Source organism: Erpetoichthys calabaricus, chromosome 13, assembly GCF_900747795.2.
Source record: "Erpetoichthys calabaricus chromosome 13, fErpCal1.3, whole genome shotgun sequence".
In the NCBI taxonomy this organism is placed as follows: domain Eukaryota; kingdom Metazoa; phylum Chordata; class Cladistia; order Polypteriformes; family Polypteridae; genus Erpetoichthys; species Erpetoichthys calabaricus.
In genome coordinates this window covers 93633659-93652279 of record NC_041406.2, presented here as the reverse complement: position 1 = coordinate 93652279, position 18621 = coordinate 93633659, and the positions used below count along the sequence as shown (strand labels likewise).

At 41.6% G+C, this 18621-nt stretch overlaps 1 protein-coding gene across 7 annotated transcripts in view; it reads left to right on the top strand.

The window, feature by feature from the left end:
* kif13a (kinesin family member 13A) overlaps nt 1-18621 on the top strand; it is a 305123-nt gene that overhangs the window by 98690 nt on the left and 187812 nt on the right. The window lies entirely within an intron of this gene.

Genomic DNA, 18621 nt, shown 5'->3' with positions numbered 1-18621 from the left:
CATTAAGTAGTTCTCTCATTCGCTAGCTAAGCAGAAGTAAGAAATGCCCCGAGGGTAGCACGTGAGTAAGGAGGGCCTTGCTCCAATTCCCCTCGGCCCACTGCATGTCTCTCAGATTTGTGCAAATAAATCGGAACCGCAAGCCAACTATGATACATAGAGCAATGGAAAAAAGTCACAAAATCAACCGAACTGTTCAAGCAAATTATAGAAAAAACCCGATCTAAATCCGTTAAGTAGTTCTCTCATTCGCTGACTAAGTGGAGGTAAGATACACCCCAAGATTGGCGCATGAGTGAGGAGGGCCTGCCCTCCTCCCCTTGGCCCACTGCGTCTCTCTTGGATTTGCGCAAATAAATCGATACCGCAAGCAAACTATGATAAATAGAGCAAATTTTAGAAGTAACCCGATCTAAATCCGTTAAGTAGTTCTCTTGTTCGCTAGCTAAGCAGAGGTAAGGTACGCCCTGAGGCTGACGCGTGAGTGAGGAGGGCCATTCTCCCTCCCCTCGGCCTGCAGCATTTCTCTCGGTTTCGCGCAAATAAATCGATACCGCAAGCAAACTATGATACTTAGCGCAATGAAAGAAGTTAGAATCTAAATCCATTAAGTAGTTCTCTCGTGAAAGCGGAAAAACGGACATACAGATGCTGGTTTTTATACATGGAGAGAGATGTGGATGTGGAAATCACTGAGTAAGAGTTTTAAGCCTGAGTAAGGTGCCATATGAATAAAATGTATAATAATAATAACAATCTTAGTTAAAACTGTTTTTCAGCTAGTAAGAGTCAGTGTGCTCCTCAGAGGCAAGTGCCTGCTTTGTGCCACTGGCCCCTGCCCCCTTCTTTATTCCCTGTTGGATATTCCTCGTAATTGATACTGGATTGTTTCCCAAAGGATTATGAAGGATAAAACTCTGTGCCAAATTTCTGGATATCAAAGCACAAAAGGCAAAACTCCCCTGTCTGTCCTTGCACATGAACTGAGAATTTATGTAATAAATGAGATTGACCCTCCATGCCAGCTTTGTGACATTGAGCAGCTGGCCACAAGCGTTACTATCTGTATTGAATTTCAAGCTCAGTATTGCAGCTATGATAGAAAAGAGCAAATCATTGGAGTTTAATGGGGATGGAAAAGCCTGTGTTAAATGGGAAAGGCGCTATATAAAAGGATGGGGAGAGGTTGGGAGCATGCACTGATAAAGCACATTGCCACATCCACCACTATATAAAAGGGATACAAAATAATTCTTTACATTTATATAGCGCGTTTCTCACTACTCAGTGCTTTTCATAGTGAGTGTGGAGCCACTTCAACCACCACTAATGTGTACCATCCACCTGGATGATGTGACGGCAGCCATTTTGTGCACAGTATGCTCACCACACATTAGCTATTAGGTGATGAAGGGATGAGGCAGGGAGCAAATCAGAGACAGAGGATGGATTAGGGGTCCGGAATGACTAGGCCATGGAGGGCAATTTAACCAGGACATCGGCATGCACCCTACTCATAATGAAGAATGCCTAGGGATCTTTAATAACCACAGCGAGTCAGGACCTTAGTTTTACATCACATCCGAAGCACAGCGCCATTTGTACACCACAGTGTCCCCATCACTGCACTGAGGCATTGGGGTCCATATTCAGACAAACGGGGTAAGCACACCCTAATGGCCTCACTAGCACCTCTTTCAGCAGAAACCCCAGTCTTTTCCTAGTCACCCATTCAAGTACTGGCAGGGCCTGAATATTCTTAGCTTCAGGTGGATGACCTCTTCTGAAGTGCTGCTGGGGATACAGGCATATGGATGAATAGATGACTATCTTGCTGCTTGAGAGACATGCCTGTCTGTCTGTCTTTTTTATATAGCCCCTTTCATGTTCTATTTATGTATCTATCTACTGAAAGAATGAACTGCAATGACCATAAAAAATACACACCTCTTTGGAAGTTTTCACATTTTGTTATTAAAGAGCATTAAATCATAGTGGCTTTAATTTGGATTTTCGGACACTGATCAACAGAATCTGGAGTATAGAAGTAAAAACATGTCTCTGCAAAGTGGTCTAAATTAATTACTAATAAAAATAGTACACACAAAATAATTGATTACAGATATAATATGAATTTTCTTGTCATCGTTATTATCTGATGTTGGTGAGATTAGTAGCGCTCCTCCTGTTACCATCTGACAAAGAGTCTCCGCCCATTAATGTTTATTAATAAGGTTAGCGGTGCCTCACCCATTACCACCTGGTAGTAAATTTAGTAGGCTCCGCCCAGTGTGGTTTGCTAGTGAAGTTAATAGATGATCTGCCCTTTGTCATTATTGTCTGATGCTGAGGTTAGTAGTGCTCTATCTGTTGCCATTAGCATGGGAATTTAGCAGGCCCCACTCACTACTGTCTGAACATTTGTTTCTTTTTCATTTTCTTGCTTTATAGTTATTCTGATGTGTGCTTAGGCCAAAGTGTGGGTGCATATTTATTTAGTTATTTATTTATCTACCTATTTATTATTTATTTATTTATTGAGCTTCTATAAAAAGCCAAATTTCTCTCTGGGGATATCTATCTATCTATCTATCTATCTATCTATCTATCTATCTATCTATCTATCTATCTATCTATCAATCTATCAATCTATCAATCTATCAATCTATCAATCTAATCTAATCTAATCTAATCTAATCTAATCTAATCTGATGGTTCAATTACTAGTGTAGCACCTGTGACTATCTGGTGGTCTGCTGTGCTGCTCCCCCTTTATGCACTCTATTCTAATAGCATAGTGTCTGGTATATCGTGTGGATAATAGTTTATTATCCTTGTACTCGGAGGCACGGTGGCGCAGTTGGGAGAACTGGGTTCGCTTCCTGGGTCCTCCCTGCGTGGAGTTTGCATGTTCTCCCCGTGTCTGCGTGGGTTTCCTCTGGGCGCTCCGGTTTCCTCCCACAGTCCAAAGACATGCAGGTCAGGTGAATTGGCGATTCTAAATTGGCCCTAGTGTGTGCTTGGTGTGTGGGTGTGTTTGTGTGTGTCCTGCGGTGGGTTGGCACCCTGCCCGGGATTGGCTCCAGCAGACCCCTGTGACCCTGTGTTCGAATTCAGCGGGTTGGAAAATGGATGGATGGATCCTTGTACTCCTTTTTGTTTTCTTTTTTAATTTGCACATAACAAGTGTTATTTAATAAAACAAGGGTTATGAACCTTCACATGTATGTTATGTACCAACTTCTATCCAAGCTTTTTTAGATTAACATTTGTTTAAGTCTCATCTTGACTTATTTTTTTTTACTGAAGCAAATGTTAACTAAATACTTAAAGTTGGATTTTTCTTATTTAATACAAATTAATATATGGATAGACATTTAGTTTATGACCCACTTTAATTTAAACTAAATTAAACGTTTTTACTGTTTTGGGTCCTTTTGTTGTCACAATACTTTTTCTTTTGTTTAATCACAGGTTGCACTAACTGTTGATCCCTTTCTTGTGCAATATAAACAGTTTTTGATTCGTGCCAAGAATGATCTGTGCCTGTGTAACACGGTTATTATGGAGATTAGCTGATTTTGTTGTATTAGCATATGCCCTTTGACTTAAGGGATGACCCTGCTTCCTCTATTATTTACAGTTTCTTTTTTATTTTGTTTTAATAAAAAACAAAATCAAAACAAAAACTAAAGAAGTTTCTTTGGAGACATGGCTTTTTGTGAATAGTAAGTTGTGCAAGGACACCACTGGCATTGTAACTGAGGCTATATGGTGTCCACACTACTACATTTTTAATTAAAGCTGCATTTTAAATCAAAAACTATTTCCATCCACACTAGCTTTTTCATATTCTTTTCAAAAGTATATCCATCCAAACTAAATGACCAAGAACACATGAAATAGATGTTCACCTACACTGGGCTTGCATGCACTGGCAGAGAGATCCTTAAAAGGATGGCAATGTCGTTGGCCAGGGTATTGGTCACAAAAGTGTAACGATGGATGAATTATTTTCCTTTTGTGCATGTGTGCAGCTTTCAAAGTGTACAAAACACAATTTAGATATATACAGTATCTAAAGCAACACCAAGCGACTCTTCTGTGTCCACTGTGTCATCAGTCAGTCATTTTCTAACCCGCTTAGTCCTGAATAGAATCAAAGGAGGTGCTGAATTCCATCCCAGCTAACATAAGGCACAAGGCAGGAACACACCCCAGACAGGGCGCCAGTCTATCTCAGGGCAAACACACACATACATCCCAGAACCACACACTAGGGCCAATTTAGGAAACACCAGTCCACCTAACCTGCATGTCTCTGGGCTGTGGGAGGAAACCAGAGCACATGGAGAAAACCCACACTGACACGGGGAGAACATGCAAACTCCATGCAGGGAGGACCTGGGACACGAACCCTGGTCACCAGACTGCGAGGCAGTAGTGCTAACACTGGGCCACCATACCATGTGTCCACTATGTGGGAATTTGATTTTCTTCCGTGAAGGGTGACCAATCAGGGAATGAGACCATGTAATGAGTAGAATCCAGTCAGGGAAGAGCTACGTGACAAGCACAAACAAATCAGAGCACAGTTAGCATGTTCAGAAGTGTGTGGCTCTGGAGAGAATTTTCAAAAGCCTCCTTTTTTCAGGGGATAAAAATGCCAGACGAAAATGGAGATTAATGTCTGGATTTTTAAACGAAAACACAGTAGTGTGGACGTAGCCTCAGAGTACCCTTCTCTCAATGGTCATCAAACATCCTGATAAATGGTGTTGTGAGCCTTTTAACACTAGAATCCCTGAAGCCTACAACAAAACTCGCCATCCCGGGCCACCTTAAATTCCTTTAAGGGAGAACTTTTTGCCCGAGTTGAGCTCTGGGAGGATGGGATAGCAGGCTGCTTGCTGCTTGTGCTGATCAACACGTTTACAAAACAAAAGACGTTGACAGAGAGGTATGAAGGAATTTAAGGTGGCCTGGGATTACAAGTTTTTTCGTAGGCTTCAGGGATTCTAGTTTTAAAGGGAACCATTGGTGGAAGTGGAGAGGAGCCTTTTGGAGATACAGTTCTTCTTCTTTTGGGTCAGCAACTTTAAAGTTTGCACAGAATGGCGACATAGCGGGCTTCGACACTCCATGACTCTACGTTCAACGTATATATGTTGGCAGCATGGTGCCTCACAGCTTTGGTGTCCTGGGTCTGGGTCCTTACTCACGCACTGCATTGTTTATGTGGAGTTTGCCCATTTTTCTTGTGTATGTTGGTTGTGTTTTATTTGATTTGTGCTTTCAGAGCCTGCACCAGCAGTCAGGTTTTTAATATACCCACCACATACTGTATGAAGTCTTACATATACAGTGGTACCTCGGTATATGTCTGCTTTGGAATAAGTCCAACTTGGTATACATCCTGTTTGAACGCGAAAAATTTTGCTTGGTATACGACCTTTGTTTGGAATATGACTCGCGTGCTAGAACACCGCATGCTACCCTTGTTTACCTCTCTCCCGAGACAAAGCCAAGACTGCCTGTGGTATAGTGGGTCTGCGGCTTCAAAAAAAAAGGGCCAGGTTTTAAATCTGTATAGCCGTGCCGTTCTCCGTGGATGCGATTGCACGACCATGGGGAGTTAATGAGGTAGTTGGAGCGAGTCGCACCTGCACGTGTGGGTGCGATTGTTCTCAATTGGTTCATTGGCTTCCTGCAGCATGTGATTAAGGCGCTGCGCCCACGGAGGCGCGGTTGGATGTATATATACGGGTCGGCACCAAGAAGGGGGGGGTAGATGGATCGAGAAAAAGAGGAAGATGAAGAAGGTTAAAGGACGGGAAAGAGCAGTCTTAGCAGATACTCAACTCTTCTCAGCAAGGTAAAGTGAGGTTAAATTTTCATTTATTTCATCTAATTGCTTTTGTATTTATGTATTTTAGTATTAAGCAGTGGTTAAATAATTTTATACAACCCCATCAATGTATAATATGCCAATAACAATAGGATTTTTTTTCATGGGAACGGATTAATCATTTTTCCTAAATTTCTTATGGGAAAGATTTGTTTGGTATAAGTCCAAGGATCTGGAACGGATTAAGGACATGTACCGAGGTACCACTGTATATATTGTGAGATATGGCCTGCTATTTATCCCGGCCAACACCCCCAGGCCGCCAGATGGAGCCCTCCTTGCAGCATGGAGTTACCCCGAATGCCAGCAGGGAATTATGGACAGTGGACTTGTAATGCACAGCCCTGCTGGATACCACAGGGGCCTCCAGGAGTCGCTGCAGGGAGGCCCAGGGATTTTTTGCACCATAACCTGGAAGTGCGTCTTAATCACAGCGACACAAGGAATGACATGCTTCCAGGGTGAAGAAAAAGGATTTTTATCTGACCCGGAAGTGTCCCAAGTCACGTGGACAGAGAAGACAAAACACTTCCGGGTCAAGGACTATAAAAGGATTGTGGGAAATCCCAGACGTTGAGCTGAGCTGGGTGGAAGGGTGGCAACACATCTGGGAGTGTGGAGGATTGATTATTGATTACTTATTGTGTAGTTTGAGTATTGTGGAGAGAAGGGTGCTTTGTGCACTTATTTGTTCAAATAAATATTATTATTGGACTTTTATCTGGTGTCTGATGTCTGGTCTGAGGGTTCAAGGTGTTGACAGTGCCTCTATTATCACAATATATATATATATACAGTATATATATATATATATAATATATGTCGTGACACTAGAGGGCACTGTCGCTCCTGTAACCCGACAGACAGATGTCCAGGACACCAAGTAAAAGTACTAGGAAGTATTTTAATTCCTTCCTTTCTTTCTTTTATAATTAGTGCCTCTAAGCACCACAGCCACCATATACAGGCAACTAAATACCATAATCACACACAATTCTCTCTCTGTGTCTCCTCCACTCTTCCCAGCAAGCTCTGTCTTCTACCTCCCAACTCCGGCTTGCTTGCTGGGTTTCCCAGCAGTCCTTTAAATAGTGACCGACCCGAAAGTGCTTCTGTTCTTCTATCCACATGACCTTCCAGCACTTCCGGGTCAGATGGAGAATTTGAGTTTTCTGTCAGCCTGGTAGTACTTTTTGGCTTCTGTCCCTGTGACTCGATAGTACTTCCGGGCTATGTAAAAAAGTACGCGTCCCCGGGTCCTCCTGCTGCGTCTCCTGGCAGCACCCACTGTACCCAGCAGGGCTGCAAAGTCAAACTACAGATCCCATGGTACCCTGCGGGAATCCGGGGCACTGCTATGCTGCAGGGAAGCTGCAATCTAGTGTCTTGGGGGAAGTAGTGTCCCAAAGAGGTGGCCTTCCCCCATCCTTCCACTCTGTGGGCGTCCCGGCCGTGTTGAGCTGCCGGCCGTCTATCACCATGTGTTATATAGCTGATGTGGAGGAAAGTGAAAATGCCAGAAATCTAAAAGTTTTATTTATGACTACAACTACTGAGTGGTCTGCATTGGCCTTCACAGGGCAATGGTGGACTTTCTTGTGGTCCCACCTTCATTTTGTGGACAGTTATAAATCCAACGTGGAATGCATTTTATAAGGCTATCAAAAAAAAAAAAAAAAGCAGATAAGTGGTGAGTGAAAGCCTGGCTCACCAAAATGCAATAAACATTTACGTTTTGACCCAGTTCTGTAGTAAACGCCTTCTTTGCCCATTACCACATATGGTTTGTCTGTGGTTTAACATTTTAATACTCACTGGAGGGATGGTGTGTACACTGTGCCACTTTATACTCACTCCGAAAATGCTGGCATTTGCAGGGTTAATCATAAATGGAGCTGCAAGCCGTGGGCTGAGAGCAAAGCTTGGCAACCGCTGAAAGTTAAAGAGGGTGCAGCCATCTTGTCTACCACAGGAATGGTGATGCAGGGGTTAGACCAAGGGAAGAGGAAAAAGTCTGAGAGGAAAAACAGTTTTAAAACTGTGACGCGGAACTGGCTGAATGAAGACACTCTCCCTGTTTCATTCTTCCTGTAGCCCCCCGCGTGTTTTAAATACCAAGCCGCACTCATTTAGCGGTACTTCATCCTTCTCATCTTGACTCTGGCTTACCTTCTGCTGGAGCAGGTTGTGTTTTGGGGGAGTCCATCTGCTGGTTTTTGTAACTGAACATTTAATCAAAACCCTTAGTTAGATACCGAAAAATGTTCATAGGTGGGTGCAACAGGGGTGCAGCTCCATGAAACTGGGTTCAAATCCTGGCCTGTTACCTGTCTAATTTGGAATTGGCACGTTATTGCTGTGTGTGTCTGTGTGTGTGTGGGGCTGTATGGGGCTTTCTTCTGGTGCTGTGGTTTTAGTTCTGACTACATGCATGTGCTTTGGTGACGTTAAACCAACATTAGGACAATCTGTGCAAGAACAAGCCATTCAGCCTAACAAAACTATCAGTCCTATCCACATAATTCTTCCAGAATAATATCAAGTTGAGTTTGGAAGGTCCCTAAAGTCCTACTGCCTACCACATATAAGTGGGTGTGCCTTGTGGTGAACTACTGCCATGTCCATGGTTGGTTCTCGTTTTGTGCCTACTGCTGCCAGACCAAGCATCTGCTGCCTTTGATACTGAACAGTATGGAAAGCATATGAATGACACGATACTACTACTACTACTACTACTACTACTACTACTACTACTACTAAATAATAATAATAATGCCAACAAAGTCCTTTATAGAATATCAAAGTTCAAGTTTATTCTCATATGAACAGAGTGCAGTGACATTCTGACTTGCAGGTCTCCTCAGAACTGTGACAGTGATACGATAAGACAGATAGATGCCAACAAAAAAGCACACATAAAATGTAGGGCTGACCAATGTGGCCTGAAAGTAATTTCACAATATTTTTTAGGCTGTTTTGCGACACACGATGTACACTCACTGGCCACTTTATTAGGTACACCTGTTCAATTGCTTGTTAACGCAAATATCAAATCAGCCAATCACATGGCAGCAACTCATTGCATTTCGGCCTGTAGACATTGTCAAGACGACTTGCTGAAGTTCAACCCGAGCCTCAGAATGGGGAACAAAAGGTGACTGAAGTGACTCTGAACGTCAAAGGGCTGTTGGTGCCAGACGGGCTGGTCTGAGTATTTCAGAAACTACTGATCTACGGGGATTGTCACGTACAACAGTCTATAGAGCAGGAGTGGGCAGTGTCGACAAATGAAAATATCTTTTATCAATAGTAAGGGATTTAAAAATCTAAAATTAATATATATCGTGACAAGCTTATTGTGTGGGTGTGTGTACGTATATGTCTTTTGTTAATAATGTATTATTGTCACTGTTCAGAGGAGATACACACAACCAGTCAAGTGTTAGAACACCTCAGTTTTTCCAGTTTTCTTTTTTTCTGATTTATCAGTTGAAATACAATGATAGGCCATTAAATGGTGAAAAGGTAAGCAGGAAACTGCCAGAGGTTTAAATTAAAAGTTTAGGTTAGCAAAAACTGTAAAGAAGAGGAAATTTCAGAATATTACAAATGGGCCTTCTTCTGGGAACAACTAATAGGTTACAACCTATAGACCTTCTGCAGCAATTAAAGTAAATGAAGCAAACAATTTGCACAAGTGTCCCAACTTCTGTTGATTACTTAAAACCCTCTGTGTGTCTTAAAGCAGAGTTGGAACAGACTGTGTTACTGCACCCTCTGAAGAACGACTTAAATTAAATGAGACAGAGTACCGTATATACTTGTGGGTAAGTCGGGACTTGATGCTACTGTATAAGTTCTGGTATTTTATAATGTCGGTCGTATAAGTCGAATGTGGAAAACTCACGCTATTGGTCCGAGAGATGATGATATGCTAACGCCCACCTGAGAGAGTAACCACGGGGGGAGCACACGGCCTTTTTTTCTATGTATTGTGCCTACGTGACCACACGGTAATACCCAAACTATTCCGAAGCGATGTTTGCACTGATTTCTGTCTTTTGTATCTCACACCCTCACACACTTTTATCGTAAGAGCATCCTTTATCTACGATGGAGCGTTCGATCAGAACAAAATATGAAGCTGGTTTTAAATTAAAATTCGTTGAAGCAGCGAAAGAAATTGTTAACTGCGCTGCTGCAACAAAATTTGAAGAATCTGAGAAACTGATGTGAGATTGGAGGAGGCAAGAAGATGTAAAAAAACAAAAAATGGGCGTATAAGTCGGGGTCTGATTTTATGATCGATTTTTCCAGTTTCAAGGCCCGACTTATACGTGAGTATATACTTTATTATTATCCTTAAAAGTGTAGGTCATTCATTTATAGGAAGGCTTTAGAAATTAAGGGGAAGTATTTACTTATGCGAAGAGTTGTAAGAATCAGGAGCAAACCTTCTAGACATGAAGTTGTTGAAGAAGAAACTCTTACAACTGTTAAGAAGAATCTGGATGAGATACTGGGAGGGCTTATCTATTAGCTGAACAAATGAGTCTGGTGGACTGAACGGTCTCCTCTCATTTGTCAAATATCTTATGCATGAATTTCATTGCACCTGACATGCAAGCATATATTCACACTCAAATGGGAACAAATTGACCCAACCAGCATGTCTTTGAGATGTGAGCAGAAAGACAGAGTGTCCAGAGGACTTTCAATGCAGGCACAGACACAGAGAAAACCTGCAAAGTTCAGACAAGGAACGTGTGTTGGATTTCAATTCAGGATGCTGGATTCTCTAAGGCAGCAGTGCCTACCATGGCACCTCCATGCTGATGAGGTAATAAAACAAATGCAAGCAGCTGACTATCAAAGTGACACATTCATTTCAATGTTCTCTAACAGCATTTTGCCTGGTTTTCTATTAGTGTGCCACACAATGGATTGGCGCCTCATCCTAACTTGCTCCCAATGCTGCTATGAAGGCTTCAACCCCACATGACCCTGAAGTGGATTAAGCGGGTTAGAATGTTAGTTACAGTAAATATGTTGTTATGAAATTTCACGCACCATTAGATAAAAGCAGATGGGAAACTAAAAATGTCCTCCTTTACTTTTGTGATATCAGAACTACAATATCTGTTTAACTGTGATGTATCTGGGCCTCTTCTCAAATCGGGTCCTGCATCTTTGATGGGATTAACCTGCTTTCTTCAAATGTAGTGTGAAACTGCGTCTGACCTCGGTTAGTATCCAGAGTTACATCAGATGTTAGAGTGCTCTAACCGCTCTGAACAATTTGTGCACTTCTCCTTGAGTAAAGTCAGTAGTTCTGTGAAAAATAATAATAATGTTCTTTACTCTTAGGAGGCTGACTGTTGAAAGGTGCTAATTAAAAGCAATTTGATATGCAAAATTCAGCGCAGCCGAGTTTCAAAATGGAGAGAAGGGCCTCATTTGAGCAAACCTCAGGCCGCTGGTCCTCACTAATTGGTTTAGTGTATTCGGCGAAGGCGATTTAACAGCAGCCATGCAACACACCAGACTGCAGAATCGGCCTCCCATTGCTCTGATACAGCAGTGGCAACAATGCGGCCGCCAGCTCAGAGCAGACATAATATTCTCCCTCTTTTAGGGGTTAGGCTGTAAATCATAATCTCATTTTATAAAGAAAAGAATAGCACTGTCTGCACAGGAGAGAGGGGGCTTTTTGTATTCTCACAGAGAAGAAGAGTTCTTTACAATTAGCACAAGCGTGAAAGAAATAAGCAAATGACAAATGAATGAGGAAATGTCTGTCGCCGCACGTTTTGATGATTTGGTACGGCTTTCCAGGGCTTAAGTCTCTGTTGTTGCTGGGTGGGGTAAGGAAGATCATTGAGAAATACTTTGGGCCCAATTCCATCAGCAGAAAGCTGAATTAGTGCAGAGGTGACGCTTGGGGCTTTAGCAGCTAAGCCCAAAATCCTAATCTGGAGTGAATAGTGGAATTACTGCATGAGGTACAACTTACTCAATATAGGAAGTCAAATCCATCATACAGTATGTGATGTCTGTCTGTCATGTACTGTAGCACTTTTCACATCTATCTATCTGCCTAATATATAGTGCCTTCCATCTATCTATCTATCTATCTATCTATCTATCTATCTATCTATCTATCTATCTATCTATCTATCTATCTATCTATCTATCTATCTATCTATCTATCTATCTATCTATCTATCTATCTATCTATCTATCTATCTATCTATCTATCGTGAATAAGGACACAAACAAAGATAAAGGTTTGGGGTTTTTAGCCCCGTATACTGCAAAATAAAGTTTGTCAATTGTTTTCCAAAAACTCAAAAAGACATTGAAGAGAGGGAGGGTGGACATTTTATGGTGGCCGACAGGAAATTAACGTGAGGAATGCTGGGAGGAGTTGTGGTGGATTCTGGGAGCATGACGTCATCATGGGTCAGCAGAGGGAAGGAATGAACCCGGAAGTGTGGGCTTTCTAGAGCCGTCCGGGCGGTTTTTATGGTTGCGCTGTCTCTGCCTTTCTAAGGAAGTAAAGAAAGAAAGATTAGTACACTGCCGTTGTCCCCCCGCGGGACGTTTTACGGAGCAAATTGGGTCGATCAGCTGTTCGCCAAGCGCTCGTGCATGACTCTATCTATCTATCTATCTATCTATCTATCTATCTATCTATCTATCTATCTATCTATCTATCTATCTATCTATCTATCTATCTATCTATCTATCTATCTATCTATCTATCTATCTATCTATCTATCTATCTATCTATCCTTTTTATACAGTGCCTTTCCTATTTGTCTTATCACTCAGGACTCTCTAATCATTTGCTCTGTTTTAGCTGAAGGTTTCTTTGTGTTCCACAACTGTCTACTTCTGGCATTTTAATTGTAGCCAATTTACTACTTCAGTATTTGCTGCCGCTCTCAGTTCTAATGAACTGCAGTATCTAATAGATGATCTATTTAAATGATGTATACACACACACACTTACTGAACAAAATGTTAGGAGCACCTGTCCATTCGTTTATTCATGCAGTTACCTAATCAGCCAATCATGTGACAGCAGTGTAAGGCATAAAATCACGCAGATACAGGTCAGGAGCTTCAGTTCTGATTTTACGTGAAAAAACTGTTATCCCAGTGATTTGGACTGTGGCATAGTTGATGTTGTCAGACAGGCTGGTTTCAGTGTCTCTGTAAGTGCTGATCTTCTAGGATCGTCATGTACTACAGTCTGAAGAGCAGGGGTGGGCAATGTTAGTCCTGGAGGGCCGCAGTGGCTTCAGGTTTTTGTTCCAACCCATTTTCTTAATGAGATGTCAGTTATTGCTGATGAAGCTCTTATTGCTCAAGTGACATTTTGATGCTTCATTTTAGTGGTCTCGCTTATTAAGGTTCCCCCCCCTTAATTGCTTTTTTCAGTCTTGAACAACTGAATCAACTGTTTTTAATGGCTCATTATTAGTAGTAAGATGTAAATGTCAAAGGAGCCAGCAGTTCTCCATCTGACTTGTTTCCATTTACACCTGTGTGCATTCATCATGCATTATTAGGTTTAATAAAACATTTAATGTGACAGAGTGGAAATTATCCGTTTTAGGCTTCAAATCATTTGGATGATATCATTGGAAAGGACAAAATCTATGATATAAGAACCTAACACTGCAGACTAACAAGCCATAAAATTAAATAAGGTCTGAGACTGGCAAGGATTGGTTTCTTATTAAGCAATTGTTGGAAAGAAAACATGTAGCCCCTGCAGCCCTCCAGGACCGACATTGCCAACACCTGCACTAATGTTTGCTCAGAACAGTGCGATAATCAAGAAAATATTCAGCCATTAGCAGAGGTGCGGACAGAAATGCCTTTTTGTTGAGAGAGGTCAGAGTAGAAAGGCTAGAATTGTTCAAGCTAACAGAAAGGCTACAGTAACTCAGAAAACTCCTCTTACAACTGTTTTGAGCAGAAAAATCTCCCAGAATGCACAACATTAAGGCAGATGAGCTACAGCAGCAGAAGACCAGGTCAGGTTCCACTCCTGTCAGCCAAGAACAAAAAACTGAGGCGGCAATGGCTGATCAAAACTAGACAGTTGAAAACTGGGAAGAAATGTAACGTGATGTGATGAATCTCGATTTCTCCTTAGACCATATTGTCAACATTCCAGGCTGGTGGTGGTTTCATGATGTAGGGAATGTTTTCTTGGCAAACTTTGGCCTGCTTGAATACTATAGCCTTCTTGTGTATTGCTGCTGATCACGTGTATCCGTTCATGGCCACAATTTACTCGTCGTCTAATGGCTGCATCCGGCATCAGCAGCATGTCACAAAGCAGAAGTCATCTCAAACTGGTCCCATGAATATGCCAATGAGTTCAGTGTTCTTCTGTGGCCTTCCCTGTCACTGGATGTGAATCTAATTGCACACCTTTGGGATTTGATAGAATGGGAGATTCACAAGCAAATCTGCAGCAACTGAGTGACACAGTCATGTCAACATGGACCAGAATCTCAAAGGAACATTTCCACCATCTTGTGGAATCCATGCCACGAAGAACTGAGGCCATACCTAGCATTAGTACAGTGTGCCTAAAGAGTATAGGACAAATAACTATTTGTCATTAATGAGCTTTTGATTAAATAGTATTTAGAATCAAAGATGGCTTGATGTTATGAACAACGCAGCTACGTTTTTGTTTTGCGCCTTCTCCCACCATAACCTGTTGTCTATGTTGGGAGGAGTGAAAGCTTTAGATTTGTCCAAAATTTCGATCTCTGGTTTTCATTGGATTTCAGCATTTTAGGGTCCCCCTTATACCGAAAACTTCAATATCTCAATGATGGGTGTGTGTCTGTCTGTGTGTCAGAGTTTCTTGAGGATGGTCTAGAGCTAAAACGGCTGTACAGAAAATCACGAAACTTAAACCTGTTGTGAGGTGACGATGTGCCGATTATTTTTTGAGCCAAATCGTGCAAGAGAAAGAGACACTTTAGAGGAACCCTCAAATACCGTAATTCTGCAATTAATTATGAATTCTTCTTGTCAGTTGCTATCGTAATGACCTATTTTATGATCAGAAAGATCAGCATCAGAGCGGTAAATAATTATTGAAATGTTAGAGAGTAGTTCGAGTAACTTGGTTCATAGGGCACAAAGCCTACTGACGCTCACGTCCAAATTCCTAATAGTATTTTTGCTGACAAATCTTTGTGTCCATTTTTATAGAGCTGGAAAAGTAGGTGCAGAAAATGAGTGAGATGAACAGATGGGTAATTCACTGTGCTTGTACTATTTTATTAAATAAAGGTTACTCGGTAGTGCCGTGTATTGGTGTACGTTTTTTCTTGTCTGTATTCTACTGTATGTTCGTGTATGGCCCTTTTTCTGAAGTATTTGAATGCAAATCGAGAGTTCTTCTGCAAGCATTTGGGTGAGAGGTTATTATGTTTCAAACACTTTGGCTTAATGAGAGGCCGTTTCCTCTGAAAGGCACATTCAGAATTGCAGTTTGACGTTTTCCCTAATTAATCTTTCATTTATATATTTTTGTAAGCTTTGGACTTGCATTGTCACATCAGAAGAGCCCTCATAAATATACTTGACAAATGAAAGCCCTTGAAACAAGCACCAGTGGGGCTTCTCTGCCTCCCGAGTCGTGCGGGATGTAATTGGCTCTGACAGTTGCTAAGCCCGGTGCCTCTTGGCATTAAGTAAGAACTCTACTTCCAGATGAACCAAAGCGGCACATTAATTGTCTTGTAAATAACAAGTTTGACCGCCCTCGTCCTTTGGCATCAGATGGAATGCTCACGTTGCATTGTGTGTAGGAGATCCCAGGAGTGCTTTAGCGCTTGGCATCACGAGGATTCCGCTTGCCAGCGTAGTTGCTTGACCGCCTGGATAGTGTATTGTTACAATTAAAGAAATCCCTTTTTATGATTCCCTTGTATCAGGCCTTTCATGGCAGCACAGGCCTGTCTCCTGAAGTGTATTATGGAGCGGGAAGTACGGCCCAGTAGTTAAGCACCTCTTTGAACTGTAAAGCCCAAAGTTCATGAAGTCCACACCACTACGTGAGTCACTTTGCTAGCCAGGACTGGCACTGCAGCAGTGGCAGTAAGCACATTTATATTTCAGGACAGTGTTCTTTTTTGAATGGCGCAGACAGAAATAGTTTATGGGAAATGTACAGTATGGGTCAAAAGTTCTAGAACACCCCTATTTTTCATCTGTTTTAATCAGTTGAAATGCAATGATTGACCTAAAATGGTGAAAAGGTGAGCAATACATTGCCAGAGGTGAAAATTTAGGTTAGGTTAGGAAAAACTGAAAAAAGGAAATGTCAGAATATTCCAAATGGGCCTTCTTCGGGGAAATATTAAAAGGTTACAGTAAATGAAGCTTTGCTAGTTGAAGCAAACAATTTGCACGGGTGTCCAAATTACTGTTGATTACTTAAACCCCTCTGTGTATCTTAAAGCAGAGCTGGAACAGACTGTGTTACTACACCCTCTGAGTACTACTTGGACAATATTACACTGTAGAAAGTTCGAAATTCCAGTGATAATGGCAAGAAACCTGCAATTAACAAATAAAATGAGACAGAGCATTATTATATGAGACAGAGCATCTATTATAGAAGTGTAGGCCTTTCATTTAGAGAAACTGCAAAAAGACATCAAAGTGTCAGTGAGTCCAGCGGTGTCCTACACAATTCAAAGGCAATTGGAAACTGGAAGAGGCCTGGCAGAGCCAAAGTCACAAGCCAATCAGAACACAAGTTTCTGAGGGTCCCCAGCTTGCGTGATCCCAGGCACCTCACAGCTCAACAGTGCAGGTCGACAAAAGCAAAGTGTCTGTTTGTACTGTGAAGAGGAGACTTTGTACTGCAGATTTGACAGAGCGAGTGGCAGGAAGAAAGCCATTCCTTAAAGGACAAAACAGGGCCTTGAAATACCAGCTGTGGACTACTGCAGACTGGAAGAAAGTCTTATGGACCGAGGAATCCAAATTTGATATCTTCTGTTCATCACACAGGGTGTTTGTATGTGGTAGGGTTAGTGACAGGATGGTTCCTCAGTGAGTAACACCAACTGTCAAACATGGAGGAGGAAGTGTGATGGTTTGGGGTTCTTTTGCTGGAGTTGGTGACTGGCATTCTGAATCAAAAGGGTTACCACAGTGTTTTGTCTTGGTGGAGTAATGTATTGCTCTACTTTCCCCTATTGTATTATTAATATGTAGCCTTTGTCAGAATGCCTCTAATCTCACAGACTTACCACTGTTTATACCGTATTGTACCATATAACTCGGCAACTGTCTTACTTACCTAACTCAGGCAATTAGGTGTAGTAAAAGACAAGCAGGAGTTAAATTACAATTTAAACAATGTATTATTGGTAATATTCATCTATATATATAAAATTATTTTCGCTTTTAAAACAGAAATTACGTATGACCACGTGATATGGAAATTACATATGACCACAGAACATATTATAATACAGGAACTAATCACTTCGTTTGTGGACGCCATTTTTATATCGTCTTTACGAATTGTTATTATTTGTGTGAGAGTTATTTTACTGATATTGAAAAGAAGTAAACACAAACGCACCAATCTATCCCATAGAAGTACATCCCACGTCACCCTCTCCCAGCCCTCCTGTCTGGACTACAGCGCTGACCCGTCCGCTGCCAGGCGCATTCTGACAGAGAAGTTTTATTTATTAGTCCACGTGACTGTCGCGGAAACTGCCACATTGTAGCTTTTTTTTAGTTGGCAGCACTTGATAGTACAAGCGATGAGGAAAACAACTTTGCGACTTTCTACTTTTTAACTGCGGCGAGCTGTAAACAATATGCGTGAGAACAAAGTGGACGCTGGGAGGCGCAGAATGTCGGGCTGCTTCGCAGTTTCGAGCAGCATCCTCTCTTCTGGCACTGTTTGTGACACTTCAATTGCCCCGTCGGCTCCTGGGAGAGTGGAAATCTTTGCGAATGAGTGTAATCATTGAATGCATCGAAGCAGGACTGTTTGTAAATTACTCTGCACTACTACTTACTGTCCCTTAAGGTGAGTTCGGGTCACTAAAACCCCGCAACATTCAAAGTTCCTTTTGTGATGAATTATTTTAAGAAGTAAATCACAGGCACATAGTGCAAGGTTGTCAGGCAGAAATTTAGACGATCACATAGAAAATGTAATTTCTATACCACAGCGGTCGTGTAGCGCCTTTCACAAGGGATCTACTACCGAGAGATAATCTAAATACATTTTAGCTACTGTTAGTACTACTTACCTGTTGTGTTATAGCACCTTTAAAATGTAGTTTACCCCAAACCACTCCAGTAGTGCTCAATATATCTTTACTTCTTAAATGTTAATGTTTTACTGTTTAATAACTTATAGAGTACATTTTATTTTTTCCCTTGCACTCAGTGAGCGAAGCCACTGGGTAATCAACTAGTATATAACAACAATATGCAAAGTACATTTGAATATTGGCAACCATACAACCTGATTAAATGGTAATGATGTGTAGTTCAGGCAGCACACAGACTTGTAGTTATTTAAAATGTCTCTAGTTAAGGCATCATTGGTCCTCGGCTTTCTTCAGAACAGACCGTATGCCTGTTCCAATATGGCTGCTGAGCTGTGCTCTCCATTGTGTTGTCCTTTCAGTTCA